Raw genomic sequence first — 15659 nt, forward strand, 5'->3', positions numbered from 1 at the left:
AGCCAGGCATGGCACCATGGCTCATGCCTATACTCCCAACAGTTTAGGAGGCTGAGTCAGGAGGATTCCTTTAGGCCAGAAGTTCAAGACTAGCCTGGCCAACATAACAAGACCTCATTTCTTCAAAATTTTTTACATTAGGCAAGTGTGGTGGTGTGTGATTGTCTAGCTACTCAGGAAGAAGGCTGGATCACTTGAGACCAGGGAGGTCAAGGCTAAAATGGGCTGTGATTTTGCCACTACACTCCAGCCTGAAGGACAGAACAAGAGCACAACAAACAAACAAACAAACAAACAAACAAAAACTAAAGGCACCATTTCCTTGGGGTTCCTCATCTCACATGTTCCGTTAAAGACCTGGAAGATCATCTTACATGGGAGATGTTTGCTAGGGACAGTTTGCTGTCGTTTACTCTCTGCACATTGGCACAGATAAGGTGGCCTTTTTTCTACCTAGAGAAGCTGTATGTAGAGGCTATTTTAAAACAACAAAACCAGATGCTCCCCTATCAATTTAGAGATCGTTTTTAAGGCCTTTTAAGGAAAATAGTCGAAAGCTTTTTTTTTCTAGAAGAGTTTCTGGCGCTCATGCATGTGGTTGAGTGAAATCAACATCAACCATAGCAACAGTGATGGGGAACGATATTGTGAACACAAGGTGAACAACTCTGAAAGGCGATTTCAGCGTGAATGATGTATAATGGTCCAATAATTTTGTGGGAAGGGAAATAATTTTGGCAAAGGGAAAGATGTTGTAGGTCATAGTACCTATACGGATTGTCCCCGATTTACCATGGTTCCACTTATGATTTTTTTTTTTTTTTTTGAGACAGTCTTGCTCGTTTGCCCAGGCTGGAGTGCAGTGGTGTGATCTTAGCTCACTGCAACCTCTTCCTCCTGGGTTCAAGCAATTCTCATCCCTCAGCCTCTCAAGAAGCTAGGATTACAGGCACACACCACCACCATGCCTGGCTAATGTTTTTTATATTTTTAGTAGAGATGGGTTTTCACCATATTGGTCAGGCTGCTCTCAAACTGCTGACCCCAGGTGATCCACCCATCTCAGCCTCCCAAAGTGCTGGGATTACAGGAGTGAGCCACCATGCCTGGGCAACTTAATTTTTTGACTTTATGATGGTGCAAAAGCAGTTTGTATTCAGTAGAAACCATACCTCAAGCGCCCATAAGACATTTTGTTTTTCACCTTGGGAACAGTATTTAATAAATTACATGAGACATTCAACACTTTATTATAAAATAGGCTTGTGTCAGATTATTTTGACCACTGTGGGCTAATGTCAGTGTTCTGAGCATGTTTAGAGTAGGCAAGGTTGAGCTATGGTGTTCAGTAGGTTAGGTGGATTAAATCCATCTTTGACTTAAAATATTTTCAACATGGTGGACTTACCAAAATGTAACACCGTTGTAAGCCAAGGAACACCTGTACTAAAAGACATTGAACTGTGCACTTTAAAAGGATGAATCCTATGGCATGGTATTGTTAGGCAAACGGGAGAATAGGAGAGCCAGAGTGACACCATTTTAAAATCAACTCCATCTTATTGCTTCTCAGCCTTCTGTCCAAGATCAAATGTAAAATCAGCTCCCTCTTAAAATTAGCAAGCCACATTCTTTGCCGGTCACCACCCACGCTCTTAAGATGTTTATGGCTGAGTAAACACCTTAATAATACCCGCAAGGACAAACTCCTAGGACAGCAGAATGTCCGGTTCTCCCAACATTGCCTAACGGTATATGCTTTGCAGATGATTAAAGACATGCTTTAATGTACTTAGCCACTAAAATGCCAAAGATAGTTTTCTTTAAATCAGAAAAATAATAAATTGTGTCACACTTTCAGCCCACTCACATGTAGACATAGCTTAGCTTTTACATGTATGAGGAAAACCAGCCAGGCACCGTGGCTCACACCTGTAATCCCAACATTTTGAGAGGCCGAGGTGGGCAGATCACTTGAGGTCAGAAGTTTGAGACCAGCCTCTCTAACAGGGTGAAACCCCATCTCTGCTAAAAATACAAAAATTAGCCGCACTTGGCGGTGTGCACCTGAAATCCCAAACACTAGGGAGGCTGAGCCAGGAGAATCACTTGAACCTGTGAGGTGGAGGTTGTAGTGAGCCAAGATCACACCACTGTACTCCAGCCTGGGTGACAGAGTGGGACTCTGTCACACACACACACACACACACACACACACACACTGAAATAGTCATCAACAGAGGCCATGACTGTGCCAGCTATGGGGCAGGATACACTCATCAAATAATCTTGCTGGCTTAACCAAATGCTGATACTTAGCCCCAAGGATGCCTAAGGGAATACCCATAGTTAAATGTGAAGGAGAATACAAATATGCAGCTGTAACATAGTTTTTAAATGTCATATTGACCCAGTTTTGAGGATCTGTGTAGAGGCCAGTTTCTCTTTCTGAGCAGTCCACATCTCCATCCACCTCTGTTATGGGGCTGTCACACTCCATGCCTGTATACACCAGCCCTAATTGGCCCAGAGCCGGGTACCAGACAACCGTGGACTCCCCTCTATCCCAGAGCCCACTGAAATTATTCCAGCAAACCAGCCCTAAGCCTGCTAACCCTGTATCCCCTCCTCCCTCCCATGGAGACCACAATAAAGGCATTTACCTAATGTCCCATCTCCCTGGTCCAGTGACCCACCCTGGGCTTATCCGAGTGGACTTTCAGTGGCCAGTGATTTCCCCAGGGAATTGTCAGCAACAAAACTAAAACTTTTTCCAGTTTCTCTCTTTTGATCTGTGTCTGGTCCTACCACGACTCCAAATGAAATATCCAGGATAGGCAAATCCATAAAGAAAGTAGATGGAATGGTTGTCAGAGGAGGTGGGGAGGGGGAATTGGGAGTGACTGAACATCAGTAAGGATTTTTTTATGATGAAAGTATTTTGGAATTAGGGAGAGAGTTCCAAGATGGCTGATTACTAGCAGCTCAGGATTGGAGCTCGCAGTGAAAGCACAGAGAACAAGAGGATGCCACACTTTCAGATGAATTTTTGTTGCTCACAGACCAGGAGATTCCCAGCGGAGGAGCCCCACGGGTCGCCAGCACGACTCTTGTGGCCCGCACAGCAGTTTTGCCAGTGCCCCGGTGCAGCGGTTCTTGGTGCAGAGTAAACGGGACTGGGTCCCCTTTTGGTTGACATTTGGAGCTCTGGGAAGGCAGAGTTGCCTATTCAGCTGATTGAAAAAAGGACTCAAGAAGGAAGCCAGACCGGAGATTCCATGGCAGAAAAGCACCACGAATCTTAACACCACTGATTTAGCCGGCACAGTGGGTTGCTCAGATTCCGGCTCTAGGAATCAACAAGTTGGACATCCACTCAGAGACCTAATTTCAAAGTTGGTAATTATTACAAAGACGACAGGTGGATAAATTTACAATGATGGGAAGAAACCAGCGTAAAAAGGCTGAGAATACCCAAAATCAGAATGCCTCTCCCTCTACAGGGGATCTCAGTTCCTCATCAACAGGGGAACAAGGCCTGACGGAGAACGAGTGCATTCCATTAACAGAATTAGGCTTCAGAAGGTGGATAATAAGAAACTTCTGTGAGTTAAAAGAACACATTCTAGACCAATGTAAAGAAACTAAGAACCTTGAAAAAAGGTTTGACGAAATCCTAATGAGAATAGACAATTTAGAGAGGAATATAAGTAAATTAATGGAAATGAAGAATACAATATGAGAACGCTGCGAAGTATGCACAGGTTTTAACCATCGAACTGATCAAGCAGAAGAAAGGATATCAGAGGCCGAAGACCAACTTAGTGAAATGAAACAAGAAGACAAGATTAGAGAAGAAAGTAAAAAGGAATGAGCAAAGTCTCCAAGAAATATGGGACTATGTGAAAAGACCTAATTTACGTTTGATAGGTGTACCTGAATGTCATGAAGAGAATGAATCCAAGCGGAAAATATTCTTCAGGATATTATTCAGGAAAACTTTCCTAACCTAGTAAGGCAGGACAATACTCAACTTCAGGTAATACAGAGAACACCACAAAGATATTCCTCAAGTCGAGCAACCCCAAGACACATAATCATTAGATTCACCAGGGTTGAAATAAAGAAGAAAATTCTAAGGGTAGCCAGAGAGGAAGGTCAGGTTACCCATAAAGGGAAGCCTATCAGACTCACAGCAGATCTCTCAGCTGAAACTCTACAAACTAGAAGAGAGTGGGGGTCAATATTCAATATCCTCAAAGAAAAGAATCTTTAACCCAGAATCTCATATCCAGCCAAATTAAGCTTCATAAGTGAAGGAAAAATAAAATTTTTCCTGAACAAGCAAGCACCCAGAGATTTCATCACTACCAGGCCTGCTTTACAAGAGCTTCTGAAAAAAGCACTACACACAGAAAGGAACAACCAGTATCAGTCATCCCAAAAATTTACCAAAAGGTAAAGAGTATCTCCATAATGAAGAATCTATTTCAACTAATGGGCAAAATAGCCAGCTAGCATTAAACGGCAATATTAAACTCACAAATATCAATATTAATCCTAAATTTAAATGGATTAAATGCCCCAATCAAAGACACAGACAGGCAAATTGAATAAAAAGTCAAAACCCATCGGTAAGCTGTATCCAGATCCATCTCATAAGCAAGGACACACAGAGACTCAAAACAAAGGGTTGGTGGAAGACTTACCAATTAAATGGAGAGCAAAAAAAAAAAAAAACAAAAAAAAAAACAACAGGAATTATAACTTTCGTCTCTGACAAAATAGACTTTAATAGTAACATAGACTAAAAGAAACATAGAGGGACATTACATAATGGTAAAAGGATCAATGCAACAACAGGAATCAATGATTATAAATATATATGCATCCAATATAGGAACACCCAGATATATAAGACAAGTTCTTAATGACTTATAAAGAGACTTGGACTCCTGCACAATAATAGCGGGAGACTTTGACACCACATTGTTAATATTTGACGGATCAACAAGATAGAAAATTAACAGGGACATCTATGATTAGAACTCAGACCTGCAACAAGTAAATTCAGTGAATATTTATAGAATTCTTCACCCCAGGTCCACAGAACATACATTTTTCTCAGTATCATCTTACACCTATTTTGAAAGTGGCCACATAATTGGAAGTAAATCACTCTTCAGCATTTGCATAGCATTTCACAGACTTAAATGAAATACTGGCTGGCTGTTTGTTTTTTTCTTCCCTTATTCCTGCCTGTCTCCACTGTTAAGCACAATTATCGGCATAAAAGAGGTTCTTAATACCTATTTTTTAGATTGCATTCCAGCCTGCGCAATAGAGCAAGACTGCTGTTTTCTCTACCCCTTTCTCTTTCTCTTTCTTTCTTTCAAAAAAAAAAAAAAAGAAAGAAAGAAAATATTTTGGAATTAGTGTTGATAGTTACAGCACATTGTGAATGTACCAGAAACCATTGAATTATACACTTTAAAACGCTTAACATGATGAATTTAGTTATGTGAATTTTGTCACAATAAAAAAAAAATCTACCAAAAGAAAAGAGAATGACTCCAATCTGTTTTGCTCTTAGCAACTAGAACAATGGAGGTGCCACTTTCTGAGATGAAGAATTATTTAGATGGGGGAATTCAGGGGAAGGGAGTGTTTCACATAGATGTCTGCTAGACATCCAAGAGGAAATAAACATAAGAGTCCAGAGATCCTGGGGAGAGGCAAAATGGTCGTGCCTTCAGTATATAGATGGTTTTTGATAGTATTTAAAGCCATGAGTGCATGAGATCACCAAGGAGTGTGTCTACACAGAAGAGTGGTCCCAAGAGTGAGCCCTGTGGTGCTCCAAAAAGAGGTAGGGTTGGCCAGTGTGGTGGTTCACACCTGTAATCACAGTACTTTGGGAGGCTGAGGCAAGTGGATCACTTGAGGCCAAAAGTTCAAGACCAACTCCTGGCCAACGTGGTGAAAATTTTTGTATTTTCTCTACTGAAAATATAAAAATTAGCTGGGTGTGGTGGCACATTCCTATAGTCCCAACTTGAGAGGCTGAGGCGGGAGAATCCCTTGAACCCAGGAGGCGAAGTTGTACTGAGCGGAGATTCTGCCACTGCCCTCCAGCCTGGTGACAGAGCGAGACTCCGTCTCAAAAAAATAAATACATAAAAATAAGAGGAGCCACCAAAGGACAGAGAGACAGGCAGGCCGCCAAAGAATGTCATAGTGACAACTCCTGCTTATCCTTCCAAGTCGTACGTAGACCAGTCTCCCTTACATTGGGGAAACGCCTCCCATTATTTTTTTCCTGTAACCTCAACTACATTTGTTTATGGCACTGTAAAAATTAATGTCCCTTTTTCTAACCTCTTGGAATTCCCTGAGGACAGCATTTCTGTGTCCCAAGCACCTAGCATCTGTGAGTGGACAGGCATTTTCTGGGCTCAGGGCCCCTTACTACTCTCTCATCCTTAAACATTATCTGCCGGCTTACTTAAAGAGGAACCATCAGACTGAAGTGGTTGTAATGCCTTGGGTTCCCACAGAAGCAAACCAAAACCTAAGTCAAATGCATGGCTTATAAATTACTGACTGAGAGGAAATGAAATTTACGCTTCAGCAATCCAAAACCTCCAACTACCCTCTAATAGGTAACTAGGGGACTTCCTATCCAGATAATCCAAATAAGGCAACAACATAATTGTAAACAATTATTTTCCATGCTTTGCTTCCTCATTCACCTTATAAAATCCTTTCCTTCAAGTCCTTCAAGTGGAGCCCCAATCCAAGGTTGGGTGCTGCCCACTCCATGGATCTTTGTTTGCTCAAATAAGCTCTTTGAATTGTTAATTGTGCCTGTTTAATTTTTAACACAGTCAACCTTCTTCAGTCCTTCAGTGAGGTAGAAGATACGGAAGAAAAAGTCCAAGGAAGAATTACCTAGGCTCCACACAGAAAGTAAAAGGACATGAGAATGCACAGAAGAACAGTTCCCTTTGAAGTATTAAGGGAGCTTCCTTAATCCTACTTGGACAGTGAAGATCACTGAGGCCATCAGTGAGGATATCTTCAGACCACCCCCATATTATTATTATTTTTTGAGATGAAGTCTCTGTTGCCAGGAGTGCAGTGGTGCGAAATATCCGGCTTACTGTAACCTCCACCTCCTGGGTTCAAGTAATTCTCCTGCCTCAGCCTCCCAAGTAGCTGGGACTACAGGCATGAACCACCACACCCAGCTAATTTTTGTATTTTTGGTAGAGACAGGGTTTCACCGTGTTGGCCAGGATGGTCTCAATCTCTATTTTTTTTTTTTGAGACAGAGTTTCGCTCTTGTTACCCAGGCTGGAGTGCAATGGTGCGATCTCGGCTCACCACAACCTCTGCCTCCTGGGTTCAAGCAATCTCTTGCTTCAGCCTCCCGAGTAGCTGGGACTACAGGCACGCACCACCATGCCCAGCTAATTTTTGGATTTTTAGTAGAGACGGGGGTTTCACCATGTTGACCAGGATGGTCTCGATCTCTTGACCTCGTGATCCACCTGCCTCGGCCTCCCAAAGTGCTGGGATTATAGGCGTGAGCCACCACACCCGGCCTGGTCTCAATCTCTTGACCTCATGATTAGCCCGCCTCAGCCTCCCAAAGTGCTGGGATTACAGGTGTGAGTCACCGTACCCAGCCCCCATATCATTTTTATTTTTAAAAAAGTTTTGAGACAGCATCTTGCTCCATTGCACAGGCTGGAGTGCAGTAATGCAATCACAGCTCACTGCAGCTTCAACTTCCCAGGCAATCCTCCCACCTCAGCCTCCTGAGTAGCTGGGATGACAGGCACACTCCACCATGCCTACCTAATTTATATTTTGTAGATATTGGGTCTCACTGTGTTGTCCAGGCTGGTTACAAACTCCTGGGCTCAAGCAATACTCCCTCCTCAGCCTCCCAAAATGCTGGGATTACAGGTGTGAGTCACCATGATCGCCCCTCCTCTCCGTATAGTGCTGACAAGTCATTTCCTGATACAGACTCTGATTATTCTCTCATTTTTTCAAAAGAGAAACTGTGTTTCCATTATGTCTTCATACATAACTTTTTTCTTTTTAAATTCAGACATGCACAAATTTTTCTGTTGTATCAATTAGGAACAGGTATGAATGCTCACAACAGAAAACCAAATTTATAGTGACTTAGGTTTTATTTTTCTGAGGTAACAAGGAGAATAGAGATAGGCAGTCTAGGGCTGGAATGATGGCTCTGCTGTGCCACCAAAAGTTCTGCTCCTTCTCTTTCTGCCTGCCCAGGCTGACCTTGTGTCCTCATGCATACCACCTTCTGGTTACAAGATGCCATGACCCTTCTGGTTACATGACGCCAGCCCCGTTTATCTTTCTAAAGGTCTGTCCTATTCCTGGCCTGCCTGGACAAACCTCTAGCGTAGGATTCCACTTCTAACCTGAAAGGAAAGAGAAGACAAAGGGCAAAAATCTTGCTCTGAGTTAGCCTCCTTGTAAAGAACTTTCCTAGAAGCCCCACCCAACAACTTAGGTTTACATCTCATTGGCCAGAACTGTGTCATGTGGCCAGTGAGGGCGCAGGGTAGGCTGAGGAGATTTAAGTTGGGCACATTGAGATCCTGAATAAAATCAAGGTCTGTCCCTAGGGAAGAGGAAAGAGTAAATATTGTGTAGACAATCAGCAGTATCTGCGGGAATTGTCCAAAAAAGACAATTTGGGTCGGTATTAGATTGACATAGTCTTCCTGGAAAATATTTTGGCATTATGCACAAGGGCCTTAAAAATAGCTCCACTCTCACCTAGCAATTACATTTCTAGAAGCCTGTCCTAAGGAAAGAGTCAGAAATACAAATTGAGAATTCCGTGCATAATTTTTGTCTTTAAATTTTAATTAAAATAAATTCTAACTTTTTGAAGAGGTCATACATTTACATGCTTCAGAATTCAAAAGGTACAAAAGACTTCAAATAATAATCTCCCACCCACCTGTCTTCCCGTAATTTAGTTTCCCTCTTCTGGAAGTAACCAGGGTTACCACTTTCTCAGTCTATTTCTGAAAGTACTCTTTACATGTACAGCAAATACATGAGTGTGCATTTATGAGATACACATGCATTCTTCTGTTTCACACAAATGCTGACATGCTACTCACGTGACTATGTGCCTTGTTTTTTTTCACTTAACAAGGTATTTTGGAGATAATTTCAGTTAGCGTTTCCTTGTACTTATGAAAATATGGACCGTAATTTATTTAATCAGATTCTTAAATTCAAACATTTAGATTGTAACAGCAAAACTATGCTGCAGTGTACAATCTGGTATGTAATGCCATTTTGTAAATGTGCTAGTTTTATCTACAGGATAAATTCCTAGAAGTAGGATTGTTGGGTCAAAGGACATGTGCGTTCACAGCATTATTTATGTGGGGAAATATGGAAAGTAAATTAATTGTCCTACTTAAGGGAGCAAGTTATGTAAATTATATTGCATTCATATGGTACAATATTACACAGTCGGGGAAGATGTTTATGAAATATGTTAGGGAATTGTGAGGTACACACACAGACACTTGTGCGTACATATCCATAAAGCTCTAACTATAACTGAAAGAACATATCACTGCTAATTGTGGTTTCTCTGGTAACAACTGTAGGATTACAAAGGTATGACGATCCCAGATTTTGTCCCATACTGACATGTTATTAAAATAATAGAGTTTGTGGATTAGCCAACTATATTGTCTTCTCGGGCGTCTAGATTCAATATCATCCCCCACTTCTTTCAAGACTAGACTCTGCAAGAAGTCTTTAGAGAAAAGAAGGATGCTTTTTTGACATTCCAGGTATTGCCTAAGCTTGAGCAATTCACCTCTTTTATGTCTACCTTGCATTTATGCTTACACAGAGGAACAGGCAGGTCACAGAAAAAACTTAATGTTCAAGCTCAATAATAAAGAAATATCGGCTGGGCATAGTGGCTCATGCCTGTAATCGCAGCACCTTGGGAGGCCAAAGCAGGCAGATCATTTGAGGCCAATCGTTCAAGACCAGCCTGGCCAACATGGTGAAATCCCGTTTCTCCCCAAAAATACAAAAATTAGCTGGATGTGGTCGCACATGCCTGGAGTCCCAGCTACTTGAGAGGCTGGGACACAAAATCGCTTGAACTTGGGAGGAGGAGGTTGCAGTGAGCCAAGGTCACACCACTGCATGCCAGCCTGGGTGACAAAGAGAGACTCTGCCTAAAAAAACGGCGGGGGCGGGGGGGAAGAAATACAAATTAAGGGAATAAGATTCATTCACCTATCAGATTGGCAAAGTAAGTTATTGGATATCTATATAATAAGATGTGGACATGCAATACAAGGCAAGTCTCTTAAAGATACTTTAATCGCTATTAATGGGCTTGGAAAGGGGACCAAGTGTGTTAAATGGAGAAAGCAAAAATTGTTGGTCAATAAGTATGGTATGTTCCCATTTTCCATAAATACATTCTGTCTCTGTGGCTATAAAGAAAACATTCCTGAAGACCATGTATTGGACTGTTAACAGTCGTCTTCTCTAGGGAATGGGATGAAGAGTGATATTCTAAACTCTTTACTTTTCTTTTGCCATTACTTGATTTTTTTTTTTACAGTTTTACAGCAAGCATGTATTACTTTTGAATTAAAACCAAAAATGTAAAATCTTATTTTACATGATGAGGTTGCTTTCTAGTCCCTGCCTGGAAAATGTTCCCTTCTTAAAATGCTTTTAAAATGCTTTTTGCACATTGCCATAACTGTTTACTTTTTTAACTTTCCAGCCTGACCGTAATCATCCTGAGGGGATGCTGTCTGTTTGGTCTCTGCTGATTCCCTGACACCTGGCACTGATCCTGACATTAATAGGTGCTAGTTCATATTTGCTGAAAAAACACATCATCTCTCCTTAATATTTCTGGGCTCTCTCCTGTTCTACCTGTACTCCCTGTTGTAGTCCCAGCTACTTGGGAGGCTGAGGCATGAGAATCATTGGCACCTGGGAGGCAGAGGTTGCAGTGAGCCAAGATTGAGCCACTGCATTCCAACCTGGGTGACAGGAAAGGTGACGGGCTGTCCAAGACTACAGAGTGAACAGGGCTCCTGAGACTGCCTTTCTGTCACTGAAAAATAGGTGCTTCCTTGGGACAGGCTTGGCTTGTGTGCGTGGCACACCTGAGCACCGCCCTACACAGGGGCTAAGGACCTGACATAAGTGAGATCAGCTGCCCTATAAACCAAGCGCGCCTGTTCTCCTTCCACTGATGCTTGCCATGCCTTGACGAGCAGCATCCAACCCCAAAGACCAACCAGACCCTCTCCAAAGCTTGACCTTCCTGTCTTAAAGACATACTCAGGGACTAATTCTGCCCTACATTGTTTTCTGTCTCCTTAAGGATTTTCTTTTCTAACCTTAAAAACGGGAAATTCAATAACCTAAATCTGTCACATTGTTTGGTAGCTTTCACTTTTTCATTTTGTCATCTGATAGCAGTGTGAATAACCCAGAAAATCACACTAGGAGTCAGTAATCTTCGTTTTCCACAAAATCATGCCTTGGTGTGCTTTTATAAGACTATAAGAAAAGGGTTCAATATCAGGAATGAGAGAACTCTTCTTGCTGACCTGCCTATAAAGGATTTGATCATGGAAGCCTATCTGTATTATTGATTCAGTAACTCCTCCAAATCTATTTAGTCACAATGTTTATTATGTCCCTAATGTGTGTCACACACCACACTAGTAACTGGGGACATGTGACCTGACATTAGGGAGGCCTACAGTTTAGCTGAGGAAGGTGTAGAAACAAGTGTAATAAAGGATTATAGATGTTGTGGTGGTGTGAAGTGTGTGTGTTTATGGTGTGGGACAGAGGAGAGAGTGGTCAGTTCTATCAGGGATGAGGAATTGCCAGAAGTTCTTCATAGAGAGGATATGATGCTTAAACTTTGCCTAGCAGAGGCACTGGGGGAAGAGCAGACTTTGAAGCCCATATTCTTTTCCAACCTTGAAGCCCAGAATTTTCTAGCTGTGTAATACTGAGGTGGGGAACCTTTGAGCCTGCTGCCAGATATGTAACATTAGAATAATCGTAATCTCATACTGTAGGGATGAAGCTTACATTGTTTGGTTAGCTCTGAAAGTGCATCATCAACATGAAACTGCTATTTCTGAAAGCAACCACTTTCTGGTTCTCAAAAAAGAGCCTCTTGTAGGCGGAGGTTGCAGTGAGTCAAGATCGCTCCACTGCACTCCAGTCTGTGTGACACAGAGAGACTCCGTTTCAAAAAAAAAAAAAAAGCCTCTTGTAAGGGGCAAATGAGGAAGATTCATACTGGCTGCCTCAGACGGGGATCTCCACATGGAAACATTAAAGAGCAGACAATTCCTGGTGGGGCAGGTGAGTAGGGGAAAAGATATTCAAATCCACACTACCTGTGCTTAAAAGAACTCTAGTTCAAAGTGTCTGAAAGGCCAGCGTCTTTGGAGCTGTCCTTGGTTCTGATCTCACCAAGGCTTAACTCTTGTTATCTTTGCAAAGCCTGCTTGGCTCTCTGCCATGTCATTTGGCAGGGGTCTGAACTGTTGCCTCCATCCAGCAGTAACTTGGTGGATTAATCCATGTTCTCCAGCTGCCTGATAGGAGTGCCAGGCTTGCATTCTAAACTTCCGCCATGGAAGCACATCACTCCCACAAATGCATAGGAAATACTTAGCTCTTGCTAGAGAAGTGGTTCTCAACCCCAACCAGGGCCAATTCCACCCCCCCCCCCCGCCCCCCAGAGAACACTTGGCAATGTCTGAAGATATTTTTAGTTTTCACAACTCAGAGGTAGGGGGTATTTGCTAGTGGCTCCCAGAATACAGAGGCCAGGGATGCTGCTAAACATTCTACAATACACAGGACCGTTCCCCTGTCAAAGAATTCCCCAGACAAAGAATTATCTGACCAATTTAACCCAATACATCAGTGGTACCAAGACAGAAACCCTCCAAAGGAGCTAAGGCAGTTGGTGTGGTGATTAGAACTTTGCTGGACATAGGTCTGGATTAATAATCTGGATTTAGCAACCAGGACCTTGAATAAGTCACTGAACCATTTTAAGCCTTATTTTCTATGTGTGAATGTTTAGGCTCCTGAACTAGATGACCTCAAAGCCCCCGTCTGTTCTAACTCAACATGTCTTCCATCCATAAATACTTGGAGAGTAGTATACTCCTAGCAACTAACATTCTGTGAGACTATGAATATAAAATGTATTGGAATGTATAGGACATTAAAAAAGAAGGGAACAGAATGGTAAAAGTTGTAAGAGCTGATATGATAAAAGGTTACTACTCAAATATACAACAAATTTATACAAATATGCATGTTAGACAAAACACAGGTTGTAGATCTTCAAGTGGTGAGAAGAAGATCTATTTCTTCACCAGCAGTTAAATAAATATAAAATAAAATATGCCACTTTTCCTAATATTCTAAAAGGACCAACTTAGTGGCATTGGGATCGTGAGGAAGCAAATGCACTTAAATGTTCTTCTGTCTCTGAACAAACTCACAATCTGGCACCATGAAATTGTAGAAATGAATGTGGTTCTTCAGCTCAATCAAATTATTCCATTATAAAAAGTATACTTGAAGTTCATCTTTACATCTATTAAATTCATGGGAACCTAACTAACATTTTAAAGTAAAGACATACTAGATTACCCCTTCCAACACACACACACACACACATACACACACACACTCTAGCCACTAAACTGGATATCCTGATTTCAGGATAAAGTCACTGGATTTAAAGAGTTAGTTTTCAGAATTAGGAATAATCCTTTGTATTATGTCTTCCTCTTAAATATCTTAAATACCAGCTTTAGAGTTCATGGGGGCCAGGGAGGCACACAGGTTCTAGAAGGACAGAAGCCATTCTGGATTGTGGGCCTGGCCTTCAGGAGAAGAAGCTGAGAAGCTCCTGGTGTAACTTTCCATGGGAAGATCCCTGTCTGAAGCAGCCCGTGTGGATCTTCCTCATTGTCCCCTCACAAGAGGCTCTTTTATAAGGAGAGTCAGAAAGAGGTGCTTCCAGAAATGGCAGTTTCAAGTTGGTGATGCACTTTCAATACAGAGACCCCTACCATGCTGGTTCCAAGTAACTTGGCAAGGACATGCCAACCTATTTGTGCCAGCGAGAAAGCACACATCTCAGGAACCTCTTTTAAAACCATCTTTTCATGGCTTTCATTGCATCTCCCTTGAGTCTGAGGAAACGACATCTTTATCCTTCCTATAGATCAGGGATGGAGAAGTAGCTGTCACCACCACCACCACCAGCACCACACAGGAAAAGGTACAACTGAAGGAGTGAATCTATGAAGTATTCCTCTGCTCCCTGAAGTCTCACTTGACCCTACAGCATTTTCAAAGGAACTTCAAAAGAGAATTCCAAAACAGTCGGTTGTAAGCAGTGACTGAAACAAAGGCAATGAGATGAGAGGTGGGAAGGAGAACAAATATAAAAGAGAGCAGAAACATGAGTGGACCTGTGGCACAGAGCAAGACCAAATGACAGCAGCCGTCCCCACCCCGGGTACAAGAGGTTGGTCGCATGAATATATGATAGTGGACCAATACTGCGTATTGCAAACACTGCAGGTGTGGGCATGTGTGCACATGGTCAATTGCATTTGCCTGTTTACATATACATTAAGATGCCTTTATGAACACAAATGCATCTGTGTAATAACTGCATGTGTGTATATGAACATGTAGACAAAAGTATGCACATATATCCATATCTACAGTGTTACATACTGAATGTTATATGGAGAACATTTTGGTAATTTTTGGATTAACAATAATCCAAGGGATAATGTGCTCCTCAAAGCAAACCCATTGGTGTGTGAGGGGACCCTGTTCATATCTTTGGTCATGAGCAACTGGCTGTCGGTTGGATGATCGCTGAAATATCCTCAAGAGAGTTGTTCCCTGATTGATGTGGAGAAGGAGATGGCTGCCTGGGGTGGAGGCCATCACTGCCTCTATTAACCGAGGGACCAGCAGCATCAGTGCCCAGCAGTCTAGGCAGGGCCCTTGGCATACACAGTTACCAGGCCCCTAGGTTGCGCCAGAGTGTTACAGGCTACAGCAGTGGTCTTTCCCTTTTGTAAGACCTCTATGCCTTAGATCTAGAAGTTTTCCTTCCTGGAATGTCTGCTCAATGTTTGGGGCCTGGCTCCAGCGACACTGTTGCATTCAGGAAGCCTTCCCTTGTGTCCACCTCCTCTTCTCCCAAGTTGAAATGTGTCGCTACATTCCCAATGCACTGTTTTTATCTTGTTGCATTGTAATGTAGTCATGGGAATACCTGCCTCTCACATGTATGAGAAACAAGATCTGTCTCTCTTTGCATCTGCACCATCTGGTATAGTACCAAACATTTAATACTCAGTGTACTGTTGACCAGAAATGGCTCCTCAGCTTTGGGCATTCACGCCCCTGTATTTGGGGTTTGATGAGTACACACATCCTTCCTCTGATTGAAGCAAGTAACACTTAGTCACTGCTGGGGTCTCATAGTGTAGAGAATACAGAAATTTAAAACATCATTTTAA

This window comes from Callithrix jacchus, chromosome 1 (assembly GCF_049354715.1).
Source record: "Callithrix jacchus isolate 240 chromosome 1, calJac240_pri, whole genome shotgun sequence".
Classification (NCBI taxonomy): domain Eukaryota; kingdom Metazoa; phylum Chordata; class Mammalia; order Primates; family Cebidae; genus Callithrix; species Callithrix jacchus.